Raw genomic sequence first — 14,268 nt, 5'->3', positions numbered from 1 at the left:
TCTTCCCTTTCATCACTTTAAGTATATCATGCCACTCCCTTCTGGCTTGTAGAGTTTCTGCTGAGAAATCAGCTCTTAACCTTATGGGAGTTCCCTTGTATGTCATTTGTCGTTTTTCCCTTGCTGCTTTCAATAATTTTTCTTTGTCTTTAATTTTTGCCAATTTGATTACTGTGTGTCTCGGCGTGTTTCTCCTTGGTTTATCCTGTATAGGACTCGCTGCGCTTCCTGGACTTGGGTGGCTATTTCCTTTCCCACGTTAGGGAAGTTTTTGACTATAATCTCTTCAAATATTTTCTCTGGTCCTTTCTCTCTCTCTTCTCCTTCTGGGACCCCTATAATGCGAATGTTGTTGCGTTTAATGTTGTCCCAGAGGTCTCTTAGGCTGTCTTGCATTTCTTTTCATTCTTTTTTCTTTAGTCTGTTCCGCAGCAGTGAGTTCCACCATTCTGTCTTCCAGGTCACTTATCCATTCTTCTGCCTCAGTTATTCTGCTATTGATTCCTTCTAGTGTAGTTTTCATTTCAGTTACTGTATTGTTCATCTCTGTTTGTTCTTTCTTTCTTTATTTTTTAAATTAGTTAATTTATTTATTTTTGGCTGTGTTGGGTCTTCGTTTCTGTGCGAGGGTTTTCTCTAGCTGTGGCAAGCGGGGGCCACTCTTCATCGCGGTGCGCGGGCCTCTCATTATCGCGGCCTCTCTTGTTGCGGAGCACAGGCTCCAGACGCACAGGCTCAGTAGTTGTGGCTCACGGGCCCAGTTGCTCCGCGGCATGTGGGATCTTCCCAGACCAGGGCTCGAACCCGTGTCCCCTGCATTGGCAGGCAGATTCTCAACCACTGCACCACCAGGGAAGCCCCCTTGTTTGTTCTTTAATTCTTCTAGGTCTTTGTGAAACATTTCTTGCATCTTCTCGATCTTTGCCTCCATTCTTATTCCGAGGTCCTGGATCATCTTCACTATCATTATTCTGAATTCTTTTTCTGGAAGGTTGCCTATCTCCACTTCGTTTAGTTGTTTTTCTGGGGTTTTATCTTGTTCCTTCATCTGGTGTATAGCCCTCTGCCTTTTCATCTTGTCTATCTTTCTGTGAATGTGGTTTTTGTTCCACAGGCTGCAGGATTATCTCAAAGGTCAACTTTAAACATTTTGCATCTAAAGTGGCTTTGGATACCTTTGGATAGAAAGTACAGTCTGAGCACTGTCCAGACACTTAGATACCTTTAAAAACTGTCAACACGTGAACAAATTCTTTTTGTTTTGCTATGTGTTAATGAATTTAAAAAAAGTGACCACATACCAACAAGTGGATTTTTTCTTATATCCAGAATGAGCAGAGTTCTGTTGGTTTCAAGGGCCTTTAGTAAAGCCTTTGCTCCTTCACTGGTGAGGCTGCACTGCTGCAGGTCAAGTGCTTTTGATGAAAGACAAAAGGTCACTTGCTAACTCTACAGATTTAATGTATAGACAACTCTCATTTTCTCACGTGTGGAAGAGTCCTGCACAAGACAAGTCGTGGCAGGTTTGTAATTTTGGGTATGGAAAAAAACAGAAACATATACGCACAGACATAATGCATAATCCAATTGAAAAACCTCTTCTTGGATGTGCAATGATAACCCTGGCTTTAGTACCAATAAATCATCCAACATATTTTACAATTACAGAACTGAAGAATAACTGTATATAACCTATGAGCAAAAAACATCACAAAATGAATCTTAGTTCATTATTAGCAAGGGTGGCAGTGGCAGTGTAAACCTCACAAGCAAAAACTGGTGGAGCTCAGAAATGCACTGCATTCTTTTGATCATGATCTTGAGCTCCAAATCACACTTGAAACTAGTTAAAAGGGGAAAACAAAATAGAAGAAATGTAATAACTGTTAGTTTTAGAGCAAAAAAGACAAGTCTAAGAGGATACAAACAATAACAAATTCAAACAATGTGTGAATAGAGAATACATACTAAAAACCTATCATGAAAGTATGATGGTTAAGAACTCTCTCCATGGGGCTTCCCTGGTGGCTCAGTGGTTGAGAGTCTGCCTGCCAATGCAGGGGACGTGGGTTCGCGCCTTGGTCTGGGAGGATCCCATATGCCGCGGAACAACTGGGCCCGTGAGCCACAACTACTCAGCCTGCGCGTCTGGAGCCGGTGCCCCGCAGCAAGAGAGGCCGCGACGGCGAAAGGCCCGCACACTGCGATGAAGAGTGGCCCTGCTTGCCGCAACTAGAGAAAGCCCTCACACAGAAATGAAGACCCCACACAGCCAAAAATAAATAAATAAATAAAATGCTGGCTTAACTCCTAGAGAGTTTCATTATTAAAAAAAAAAAAAAAAAGAACTCTCTCCATAAAAAGTCAGACAAAAACCAGAAAAACTGATCATGAATTCTAGGAGTTCTGGGGCTGAACAACCTACTCATTTAAACCAAAGGGATCATCACCAAAGCACAGGTATTAAAAAATATTACATGAAAGGAAACTATCATGAGTCTTTTTTTTAAGTGTTGTGTGGACCATCACATTGAAATAACTGGAGTCTTTCAACACCCCCATGACACACAGAAATAGCAAGTCAGACATACGGATCTGACAGGATATGATACAACCCTTACAAACTCTCACTACAGAAGAATGGACACAGGGTATAATTAACCAAATAGCCAAATTAATACAAACAGCCAGTAAACCTCACCAGTAACTCAAATGAATACAAAATAAAACAAAATGCGGTTATTCTATCAGATTAAGCCAAGATTCTGTAAGAAAAGCCTTTAAAATGTGTATGCCCTTTTGATCCAACAACTCTCTTTCTAAGAATTTAACCAAAAGAAATAGTCAGAGATATAGGTAAGGATATATATCAGAGTACTATTTGTAACTGAAAAACTGGACAAAGCTTATATACAAGAATGGATAAGCTATGTGCACTGTGGCATATTCATATAATGGAATACTGAACAATCACAAAAAATGATGCAGGAGATGCAAATTGACTGACTTGCTAAAATGCTCATACTAAATTAACTCAAAAAAGTTATAAAATTTGGAGTAATCCTACTTGCATAGAAAATGGAGAGGTACTCAGTTTTGTAGTTTTACAGTTTTTTACAAGTGCTACAAGCCAGTGTTTGTGAGAGGTAGGCTTCACATCCACTGTTGGCGTGGACTACAAATTGGCATAGCATTTCTGGATGGTAATTTGGCAATGTGTATCAACAGTCTTAAAAATATGTCACACTCAGGTCATTCCACTTCTTAGTTCCTTATTCTACAGAAGTAATCCCGATGGACACAGAGATGTATACACAACGTATTCACAATGTTTCTGACAGGGAAAAGCAAACTGTCTAAATATAATGGCAAAGAATTGATTAAACTATGGGACATCAATATGATGGAATACTACAGGATACATCATTAAGTGAAAAAAGCAGGAATATGAAATAGCAAGTATACTACAATTCTATTTTTGTAATCACTAAGTGTACAAATATATTTATAGAAAAATAAAAAACTGAAAGTGTATGCACCAAAATGAACAGTGATTAAGTCTGGGTATTAAGATTATAGGTAATTGTTCTCTTGCTACTCTGTATTTGCTATAAAGAATATATGCAACTCTTAGAGACAGATTAAAAGCAAAATAAAAGTTATCAGTAAAATGAGGGTTTAAAAAAAATCCTATCACAACAGTATCATGCCAAAAGCTAAGCATATATCATATTAAAAATTCAATATTTTCAATTTTAGAATTTATCTCTAAGCCATAAATCCTCACTCAGAGATTCTGCCAAAGCACTTGCACCCAGGTCACCAATGAGCGTGTTGCAGTTCAGAGTGATGCGCCTCAAACCAGCCATACAGTCAAGATCAGGTCTCCTGGAACGAAGACTCTCAGCCCAGGTTTCTTCATGCCTTCTGGTAGTCTGATACTTCAAAGATTTAATGGGATGAAATTAAGATGCTTGAAGAAGGAAACAGGGTGTGCCTACTGAGTATGGCTTATTATGTCAGAGATTTACACACACACATATCAAGCATATATGCCAGGAGAATCAACCTGAGAAATTAAACAGTCACTGCTGCTTTACGAGTCCAGTGACCCAGATTCTAGTTGGTCAGTGATTAGATTCCAGCCACTGGACGACCTGCTCTTGAACAGTTATGTAAAGTTGGACAACTCAATTACAGTCTATGAATTATTTTCCTTATCTTCTAAGTCAGGGAATTGGTTCTAAATTCTATCATTGCTGAGGCTCTAAATATCATCATTCTGTCCTCCAATGGTCTCCGAACACCTGACTGGGCAACCCATAAGAAAACTTTTTAATATGCATCTTATTTTTTAACAAATTATATACATGAAGTTCTATACATATAATGTATGTACATTATAAACTACACAGATAGTGTTTAAATGATACAAAGCTAAACAGGTTCTAATATGTTCTTTTCCTAACTCCTAAGGCATTATTTTATTTATTTTAAAAAAATATTTATTTATTTGTTTGTTTGTTTGTTTGGCTGTGCCGGGTCTTTAGTTGCAGCATGCCGGATATTTTAGTTGTGGTATGTGGGCTCTTAGTTACGACAGACACGTGGGATCTAGTTCCTTGAGCAGGGATCGAACCCAGGCCCCCTGCATTGGGAGCACAGAGCCTTAACTGCTGGACCGCCAGGGAAGTCCCAGGCATTATTTTTAAAACTATATTTACAAAATGGATCTCACATGCTCCCTACGGTATGCACACCAACTTTAGAGGCCTGGACTATGCACAGCCAGTCGGATGCGCCTTGGGAAAATAGTGGTTTGACATTTAACCACAAGTATTGTCTTAAAGACATTCAATTCTTTATATTCATAAAATAAAGTTTGGTAATAGGGAACACTGACTTTAAATGAAAAAAGTCTTACTACATTCGTGAAAAAATAAAAGACTCAAAGTGCCTTTGACACTCTAAAATGAAAATCATTAGGGTCATTTTTCTATTAACAATACCTTATAAAAGCTCCAAGCAGAAATAACAGCAATCACTTACACAGTGCTTAGTATGCGCCAGGCACTATTTATACAAATGAGTTCATTTAAACCTCATAATGAGGCACAGAGGTTAAGTGATTTGTCCATGGTCACTTGCTATGAAATGGGAGAAAGGGAATTTGAACCTAGGCCATTTGGCTTAGGCACCCAAGTTCTTGACTGTTTTCAGCCCCAGGGGTCAATGGACTTGCCCTGTAGAGGCTCAAAGAATTTTTCAATTTTTCAAATCTAAACTTAAACATTTCCAGCTTTGTGGGCTATACAGTTTCTGTTGCAACTACTCAACCCCACTGGCGTAGGGTGAAAGTAGCCATAGCTATCATGTAAACAATGGGTGCGACTATGTTCCAAAGTAACTTTCTTTACCAGGCAACGGGCTGGATCTGGCCCACCAGCCATAGTTTACTACCCTTGATCTGCACCATCAAACTATTCAGAAGGCTTCATGTCAAATTATTAAATAACTTTAGGCCTAAATACAGTAATTATAACCACTGTAAAGTTGTTAAGGCATTATTTTAAAAACTGTATTTACAAATTGCTGATGTAGTGATTTTTATTAGTTTATAAACTACAGCAGCTAGTAAACACTTGATTCAGTTAAGTCTTCAAGACTATAATGGCATAGTTTTTTCACAGTATCACAATCAATGTTTTCAGTAACTAAAAATACATTAAAATATTATTATATATTAAATCTCTTATTTCTAAAATTAAGTGGACTATCTTTACTACATGGCAGAATCCCAAACTGAAAACTGGTCATATTCTTTCAACAAAACGAAAGCTGCACTCACACGTATCAAGACAAAAATTAACTGCCATCTGTATCAATATATTAATGTGCTTCAATCACATATGTTTTCATGAAAGTTCAAACATAAAAAAATCACCTTTAAGATCTTGGCCATGTGATCTATCTGCTCCCTGCCATGTCAGATTACACCCCGTGAAGTTTACTGTCTTAAGAGTGGTAGAGTTCCTAACACCTTGACAAACAACTAAAAGAAAGAAAAAAAACCACACACACAATAAGATGAAGAGCCTATACATTTGTCAATCTTGACTTATTTGCTTTTCTTGAGTCAATTGGACGTTTAGAGCCACATTCTTACAATCATTAACTACAATCTTCCCAAACAGGTAATTGATGAACAGATGCATTCGAAAACTGGTAACAAAGTGTTATTCCAGTTTACAGCAGCAGTTTAATTCTATTTAGATACTAAAACTGAATACACTGAATACTGCAAACTTTATTCCCAACCACTCAGTAAAATACTACATACGTTTTGAGACACAGGAAAAAAAAGAAAAACCTAAAAATCTTAAGACTCCTCCTATTTTCATTTCCAATGATACTTCCCAATCTTGATGATCAATCAGCGATTTAAATGTCAACTATAACCCAGTATTTTATTAGGTGCTACGCAGTATACTAGAGCAATAGAAGAGAGAGGACCTCAAACCCTCTTCTCCCTCAAATTGAAAGGCAGGCTTCCTTACCCCTCCAGACCACTACTGTTCACAGGGAAGAAGTCGGCCGCGCTGTCGCAGCGCAGCTTCACCGGTCATCATGGCCCGAGCGCGGCCTCGGGGACGCTGCTTGTGGACACGATGCCCACACCCGCCTGGGGGCCCCGGCTCGCCTCCCGGCCCCTCGGGCGCCCACCGCCCGGCGGCTGCGGCCCCGCAGCGTGCGCAGGACCCGCGTCGCTGCCAGAAGACGCAGGGCCATGGGCCCCAGTTAAGCAGGCCCCTCCATGCCGCGCTCACTGTGGCGCCAGCCTGATCGTCCTCCGCGCCGTGGGGCTGCCGTTCCAACCGGCAGGCGGCCCCGTGGGGGCGGGGCTCGAGGACGTCAGTGCACCCGCTGTGCGTCAGCACGCAGCCCCGCCTCCCATGGGGACCCGGCCTGAGGAGCAGGGCGGCCGGAAAGGTAGGAGGTGTGGAGAATTAGGGGTTTCCAAAAAGCGTTTGCTGACTGATCCAAGCAAAAGTGAGACATGGTTGTATCAACGCATTTTTTAAAAATATTTAATTGCAGTGGTTGATATTTTTATTATTAATTTATTTATTTTAAAATTTTATTTAATCTTATATATAAATTTATTTATATTTATATACATTTATATTTATATATAAGTATATTTTTATATATTTATATTTAATTAATTTTATATAATTTAATTTTTTATTAATTAATTAATTATTTAATTAATTTTTGGCTATGTTGGGTCTTCGTCTCTGTGTGAGGGCTTTCTCTTGTTGTGGCAAGTGGGGGGGGGGCCCTCTCCATCGCGGTGCGCGGGGCTCTCACCGTCGCGGCCTCTCTTGTTGTGGAGCACAGGCTCCAGACTCAACGCATTTTAAAAGTAGTTAAACTCCCGACAGATGTCTGTGCTCGCCCCGCCCAGGAGAGAGCGTGCCCTCCGTGAGGGACACGTGAAAGGCTGAGTGGACATCTGCCTGTGGTCTGTTACCTGGTGCACGGGTGTGTGAATTTCTGCGGAGAGCTCTCAATTTCTGTAGTTTCTGCTGACTTGACACGGTGGTTGGCAAATGGTGACGTGTTCCATGCATTCAGGACATGATCGTGGTTACTAATAATCACTTTGTTCTCTCTGTGCATGTCTGTGTCCTAATTTTTTCTTTTTATAAGGACCCCAGTCATATTGGACTAGAGCCCACCCATTTGACCTCATTTGACCTCAGTTACCTATTTAAGGGTCTTATCTCCAAATACAGTCATATTACGAGGTATTGGGGGTTAAGACTTCCACATATTAACTTGAGCAGGACACAATTCAGCTGATAATAGAAGGTAAGAGTAATTTAAGCAAGTAAGTAACTATTTTTTAAAGTGAGTTGCTTAAAGATATGAATTGACTCAAGAAGAACAAGAAGAAATTACATAACACTGTACGTTATACAAAGGTATTAAATTAATCATCATAACATCCTGTGAGAGCCACATGAAATCAGACTAAGCAAGATTAAGCAACTTATCCAGAGTTGTATAGTTAGTACTTTCCAGAATTTAAACCAGGTTATTTTCCCAGTTCCATTCTACATTATATTTTCATTTCATTATTTGAAATGAATTTTGAGTCTTCATTTTGCTTAGTTTCTGAAGTTCTATGGGGATAGAATGGAGTTGGATATTTTCAGTGACATTCACACATGGGGAAGGAAATTGAGTCCAGAAGCTTCCGCGATCTTTCCGTGGAGAACGCTGACAACAGAACCAGAAACACCATTATCCTTTTGGTTCAGTCATCTTTCGTAACACACTACAAGAATTAATTTTAAGAAGCCCGCTGTTTTCCAAACTTTCACCAATGGGCTCTGTAGGGTCCTCTAATAATATCTAAGAGACTCATTAGTTTCACATTCCAAGCCACTTAAGACCAGGAGTTCTGACTGTTCTTTGTGAGAAAATCAAGTGACAATCATAGCTCGTAATTTAGGATGGTTTCTTCAGGGCCCAGGCAAAACCTAATACACAGTAATAATCATTGTTAATTGCATCTTTGACAATGATTGATCGGGTATCAAAGAGGTGTATAAATTGGGAGAAATTATGATCAAAGAGAAACATAGGCCACAGATGTTTAATTAATGCTCAATTATTTATGAGTTTAACTTTGGTTAAGCTAATTTTCCTTCTTCTAGACAATTTCCAATTCACCTCTACAAAGAGACCAGAATAATCACCTTCCAATACAAGATTTATTGTGTTCCTTTAATTAAGAGCCTACAGTGACTTCTACGTTCACTCCACGAAGTTTTGCTATGAGAGAAAAGGAGCCATTATATTTTGTCTTGAATTAGATATGCCACCATACTTGACTTAGCTCATCTTACTGGAAGCACTTTGAGGGCAGAGCCTACAGTCTTGTCTTACATCCTCTACAGAATCAAGCCAAGGGAATCACACATAGTTACAGCTGGAAGAACACTTGTTCTGGGTTGATATTTTTAGCCTTTACCACCAAGACTTTATCACCAAGACCTATCTTTACAGTCTCTAAACAGAAGACCTTCTTGCCTTCCGTTTTCATATTGACTAGGAATGTCAAGGGAAGAACTGAGAAGTAGCCATAGTCGGCTAGCAGCCAGCCCAGATAAACCATCTGTGGAGATATTGTTTCTTTCAAAGGATAGAAACATAAGAGGAAGTCCTAGAGTTTGTAACAATTGTGCATAATAAAATTCCATGAAAACCTAGAAATCCAGATGCAGATCAGTAACATATTGGTTAAATAAGCTGTTATGTTCATGCAATGGACAAGTGTACAGACATTAAGAAGAACGAGATACTCTTTTCTATGAGATTCTCTTTTCACTGAACTCATCAGTGCTGCAAAGACAATGGTACATAATAGTTTTTCTTTAACATTATATCAGGCATCTTCATCTTGTCCTGTATTTATTGCCAGTGTTACTAAAGGTTATTATTTACCTCTTTCTCTTTTAGATATATAATTTCTTCTTACTGTGGAAGCATTCATCGATCCCTATTTTACTATTTCTTTTAAATTAGAAATGAATATTGAATTTTATAAAATATCTTTGGGGACTATTTCAACTGATTGTATAATTTTGTTCTCTTTTGACCTTGTTATATGGTAAATTATATTTTGTTATTTTATATTATGCTATTTATTATATATGGTATTATGTTTACTAATTACATTTATTATATTATAATTACATTATAATTAAGGTAGCATTTTGTTTCAGATAGACAAAACAACCAGTGGAATAGGAAGGATCTTAAAATTAGATGCAAGAGCGTAAGGGATTTGAGATTAAAATAAAATTGACATTTTGGATCAGTAGCCAAACATATTCAACAAAATTGGGAAACTATGGCTATCATTAATAAATTCTAGATATAGCCACTAGTTAAAAGTAAAAAAATCATGAAAGTGTAAAAGTATCAGAAACCTGGGAGACTTGAAATAAATTATTCATTAGGAACACCTTTCTAAGATACAAAGAAAAAAGGATACATTTAATTATATAAGAATTAAAATTTTCCTCATGGCAAAATGCACTCCAAAGGTCAGAAAACAAGCAAAAGGAATTGGGAAATATATTTAGAAATAGATATGCTCTCTTTACAACTTTTGAGAGAAGCACATGTTTCTTTTTCCTTTAACCTGTTATGTGGGTATTAACCTAGAGTGTAAGTGCATGGTTCCTTTCCTTTAACCTGTAATGTGAGATTTCATCTGTATGGTAAGTGCATGGTTCCTTTCCTTTCATCTGTAATGTGAGTGTCAACATGGGGCACTGTTTCCAAGCACAGACTTTGGATGTTCCTGTGCTGGTCCCATCACTGACCATCCACAAAAACTTGCAAATGTTGCTTTACTTTCCTGGGGGTTAGAGTCTTAGCTAAGAAATGGAAGCAAAATAGAACCTTCCCCCAGGGATAATAGAAGGTTTAAAGGAGTAACTATGTAAATGACTTAGGACAGTGCCTAGTACAAGAGAGATCAATAGAAGTACTTATCAATTTTTTAAAGAGACAGACGAAAGAAATAAAATGTGGTGATTTCAATCTATTGATATATGTTCTTGACATTAAACTACCTTTTCATTCACTGGATGACCTAACTTGCTCATGCTTTTTCTTACTCTAGTGAACCTGGGTAGCTAATATCATAGCTTAAAATGTTTGCTTTTATATTTACAAGTAAATTTGACCTGTAAATTTCTTTTTCTTACAGTCCTAATCTATTTTCAGTATTAGGATTATATAGACTTCCTAAGATGAATAAAGGAGCATTCTTCCTTTGCTACTCTCTAGAAGTTTTTCTTTATTAATACTGATGTTACCTGTTTAATAGAAGTTTGATAGAATTCCCCACCCAAACGTTCTGGGTGGGTCTGGTATTTTCTTGGTGAAAGATTGTAAGCTATTGACTTAATTCCTTTACTGGTGAAAGAACTCCAGCTATATATTTCCTCTTGTGTCAGTTTTGGTAAACTTTAGGAGCTAGGAAATTGTCCACTTTACATAAATGTTCAAATTTACTGGCATTTCATATATTCTCTGTTTGTCCTCTCTGCTATAACATTGTCCTGATTCTTTCTGTGTATTATTTACTTATGTTTTTGCTTTGCTTACTCAAAGTGTGTTTTTAAAATCTTTTCAAAGACTATTCTTTTGACTTACTAAATCACCTCAATTTTATACCTTTTTCTGTTTTATTAAGTTCTGCTCATATCTTTATTATCTATTTTTTCTATGTTCTCAGGGTTTATTGTTTTGCTCTTCTGACGTCAATTAAAACACTTGGTTATTAATTTTAATAAATCTTTTTAGTTATAAATAGTTGAACTTTTTGAAGATGCCAGCTTAGTTGTAAGTAGCTAAGGGTCAGCACCTCCACATTGTTGCTGGCCTAAACCTTAGTGCACCCTATAGCAATGTATATATTGACATTTTTTCCCCTCGACTTTCTGTGTTTTGCTACTTCTCACTTTTCTTTGGAGAGAAGCCCTCTGAAATATCCTTGAGTTACTTTACAGCCAATAAGTCTTTAAAATATGTGTATTTTTTTAAGATAAATCTACTTATATAATTAGGCAGAAAATCTGATTTGCCGTATTTTTGAAAACAGCATAATTTCACTCTTCTCCATGATTAATCTGCTGTTTTACACAACCTTTGAGTTTTTAGCTTTATCAATGACATGTACTTTAGAAATTTTTTAAAGAGCCTACCCACTCTTTTAAAACATCCTGTTCCTTGTTTCAGTTCTAGTTTTATGTCTATTTTCTGCCTTGCACCTGATAATTCCAACATTCAGTGGATGGCCTTGGGAATCTAATTCTGGTATTGATTGTTTTTGCTGATTCTCTCCCATTGTAGCTGATTTCTTCATTATTGTGTACATTTAGATCACGAGCTCATGTTTAGCTAAACTTTATCTGTGGGAACGCTATAGGCCTGGGTTGAAGGTCTACCTCTCCAGAGAGTGTTTAGTTCTGTGTTTGGAATACCACCCATCTGGGAGCATTTTAAGGTAACTTCTTACCTTCTGTTTGCAAGACCGCAAATAAATTTGCAACCCAAACACTGTGAACACAGATCTGGGGTTCAGAATTCTCAAGATTTCCTACCTGTTTCCTACCCAGAGCAGAGGCCAAGAGAATTTGGTCTTAGTCTCCCTTTGCCAGCAGATATTTTTTTTTTACTAGCACACCCTTTCATTAAAGGTGAACCTAGGGATAGATAGGTTTAGTTCTAACTTCCCATCTAGGAGGGATGGAGTCTTATCTCCTGCCTCCCATGTGGTAATGGCCATTTTAACAACAAGTCTCTGTGTCAGGTCAGGTGTGTCATTAAACTATGGCCTGTATTCCAAATCCAGACAGCTGCCTATTTTTTATGGCCTATGAGCTATGAATAATGTTCACATTTTAACTGGTAATATTTTAAATGGTTGCTTAAGTACCTAAATAATAGCCTCAATTTTGCCTCTTTGGTCCACAAAGCCTAAAATATTTGCTATTTCGCTCCATAAAAACAGGATTACCAGCTTCTGTTCTAAGCGATCAAGATCTTCAATCCACTCTTAATATAGCTATAACTCTCACACATGTACCCCCCTTCTTTCAGGGGTCCTGGAAATTTCTACTGCACACTTCAAAAATCAGACACGCACTTAAAAATAAGGTGTTTACATTTAACCTAGCATACCGAACTCTTTTCTTTTAGGAGAGTTTTTCAAGGAATCTTGCCCACCAGATTCTTCAGAGCTTCATTAATAATGGCAAAAAATTAAAACAACTTAACATTCAACAAATGGGAATTGTTCATAACAATCATAGAAGCACATACAGTAGAAAACTATAAACTGTTATTGAAACGGTGAGACATAACTCGTTTTATTCTTCGAGAACTATGTTTATTTAGGTCTCTTTTGTTTAAATAAGTATATTTCTGTGTATGTATGTATATAATCGTGTATTTATGTACACATACATTATTTATATGATATATTTATACAAATATGTGAAATACATACCTATACACATACCTTTGATTTATATTTGTCTACATACACAGGAATATAATTATGTATATCGTATATTTATATACATTGAACTGAAAAGTGGTAGTATACATATATATTGTGTATAAATGTGTATATGTGCATGTGTAGAAAAACAGGTTGAGCGATATGTAAGCATGATTTAGACAGGGTTCAAGCTTTTAAAAGTAGTTATGTGTAGGTAGTGAGATTATGGCCCATTTGATTTAAAATATTGCATATTTTTACATCAATTGTTATGAACAGATTCTTACGTAAATAAAATTATAAATAGTTATACATACTTGTATGTGTAGTGTATAATTAAAATATATCTACTTTATATAAGTATTATATTTATATTATATAATATACTTGTCTTATAATAATACATTATGTATTGTGTTATATAGAATACATTAACTATAATGTATTATATCAGATAATAATAATGATATATTTCTATATTATGATATCATTGTTTTATAATCAATATTACATGATATATCATATTAATACTGTGAACATATTAAACGTATAAATACATTGCATTAGTCATATAGTTTGTGTACAATATATGCTATGCAAAAATACATGTTAATATAATACATAATTGTTATACATTCATATAAACAGTAATATATTACATTTATACACCAATATAATCTTTAATATTGGTATATGTATATTCTATTTAATATATACAGAGCTAATGCTCTTTAAAGCCATCTGCTACAAGAAGTAGAATGAGACCAGGAGTATGGCCAAAGCAAATTCTAAAAATATTAGATTATTTATATTCACTTATATGTCATTTTCCTGGAATCTGCATCTGGCTGTTAGAGAGCACACACAGCACAATCCCGATAAAGTGCCCAGGAGGACATGGGATCCTTTATTTACTGGGACCTCAAAGGAAACATAGTGCTATTCAGTCCCCCATCAAAGAGCTAAGAGCAAATCTTGAAGCACCCAGTAAAAGCCAAATTCAAACAAAAAAGCCTTTCCACTTCAACTTGAAAAAGTTAAGTTCCCAAGAGACCCCCTACATCAACCACCGAAGCTCATTTGGCAGTAAAAACAATAACATTCAGCGGACAACAAGAAATCGAAAACAATAGTTGTTTTAACAAAATAAAATCCAGCAGCTAATCAGTGTCTTT

The 14,268-nt window shown here is 36.8% G+C and overlaps 1 long non-coding RNA gene across 2 annotated transcripts; it reads right to left on the bottom strand.

Moving 5' to 3' along the window:
- Nucleotides 1–1,463: 1,463 nt before the first annotated feature.
- Nucleotides 1,464–6,897, bottom strand: LOC118899034. 2 transcript variants are annotated; one of them, XR_005020869.1, is made up of 4 exons: nt 6,558–6,893; nt 5,945–6,052; nt 3,788–3,941; nt 1,464–1,500 (listed from the first exon to the last, which is right to left on the bottom strand). It is a non-coding gene; the product is annotated as an uncharacterized LOC118899034 (long non-coding RNA). The 2 variants fall into 2 exon arrangements; XR_005020868.1 differs by lacking the exon at nt 1,464–1,500 and having other exon boundaries at nt 3,769–3,941; nt 6,558–6,897.
- Nucleotides 6,898–14,268: the final 7,371 nt, after the last annotated feature.

This window comes from Balaenoptera musculus, chromosome 8, assembly GCF_009873245.2.
Source record: "Balaenoptera musculus isolate JJ_BM4_2016_0621 chromosome 8, mBalMus1.pri.v3, whole genome shotgun sequence".
In the NCBI taxonomy this organism is placed as follows: domain Eukaryota; kingdom Metazoa; phylum Chordata; class Mammalia; order Artiodactyla; family Balaenopteridae; genus Balaenoptera; species Balaenoptera musculus.
This window is presented reverse-complemented; position numbering and strand designations above follow the sequence as displayed.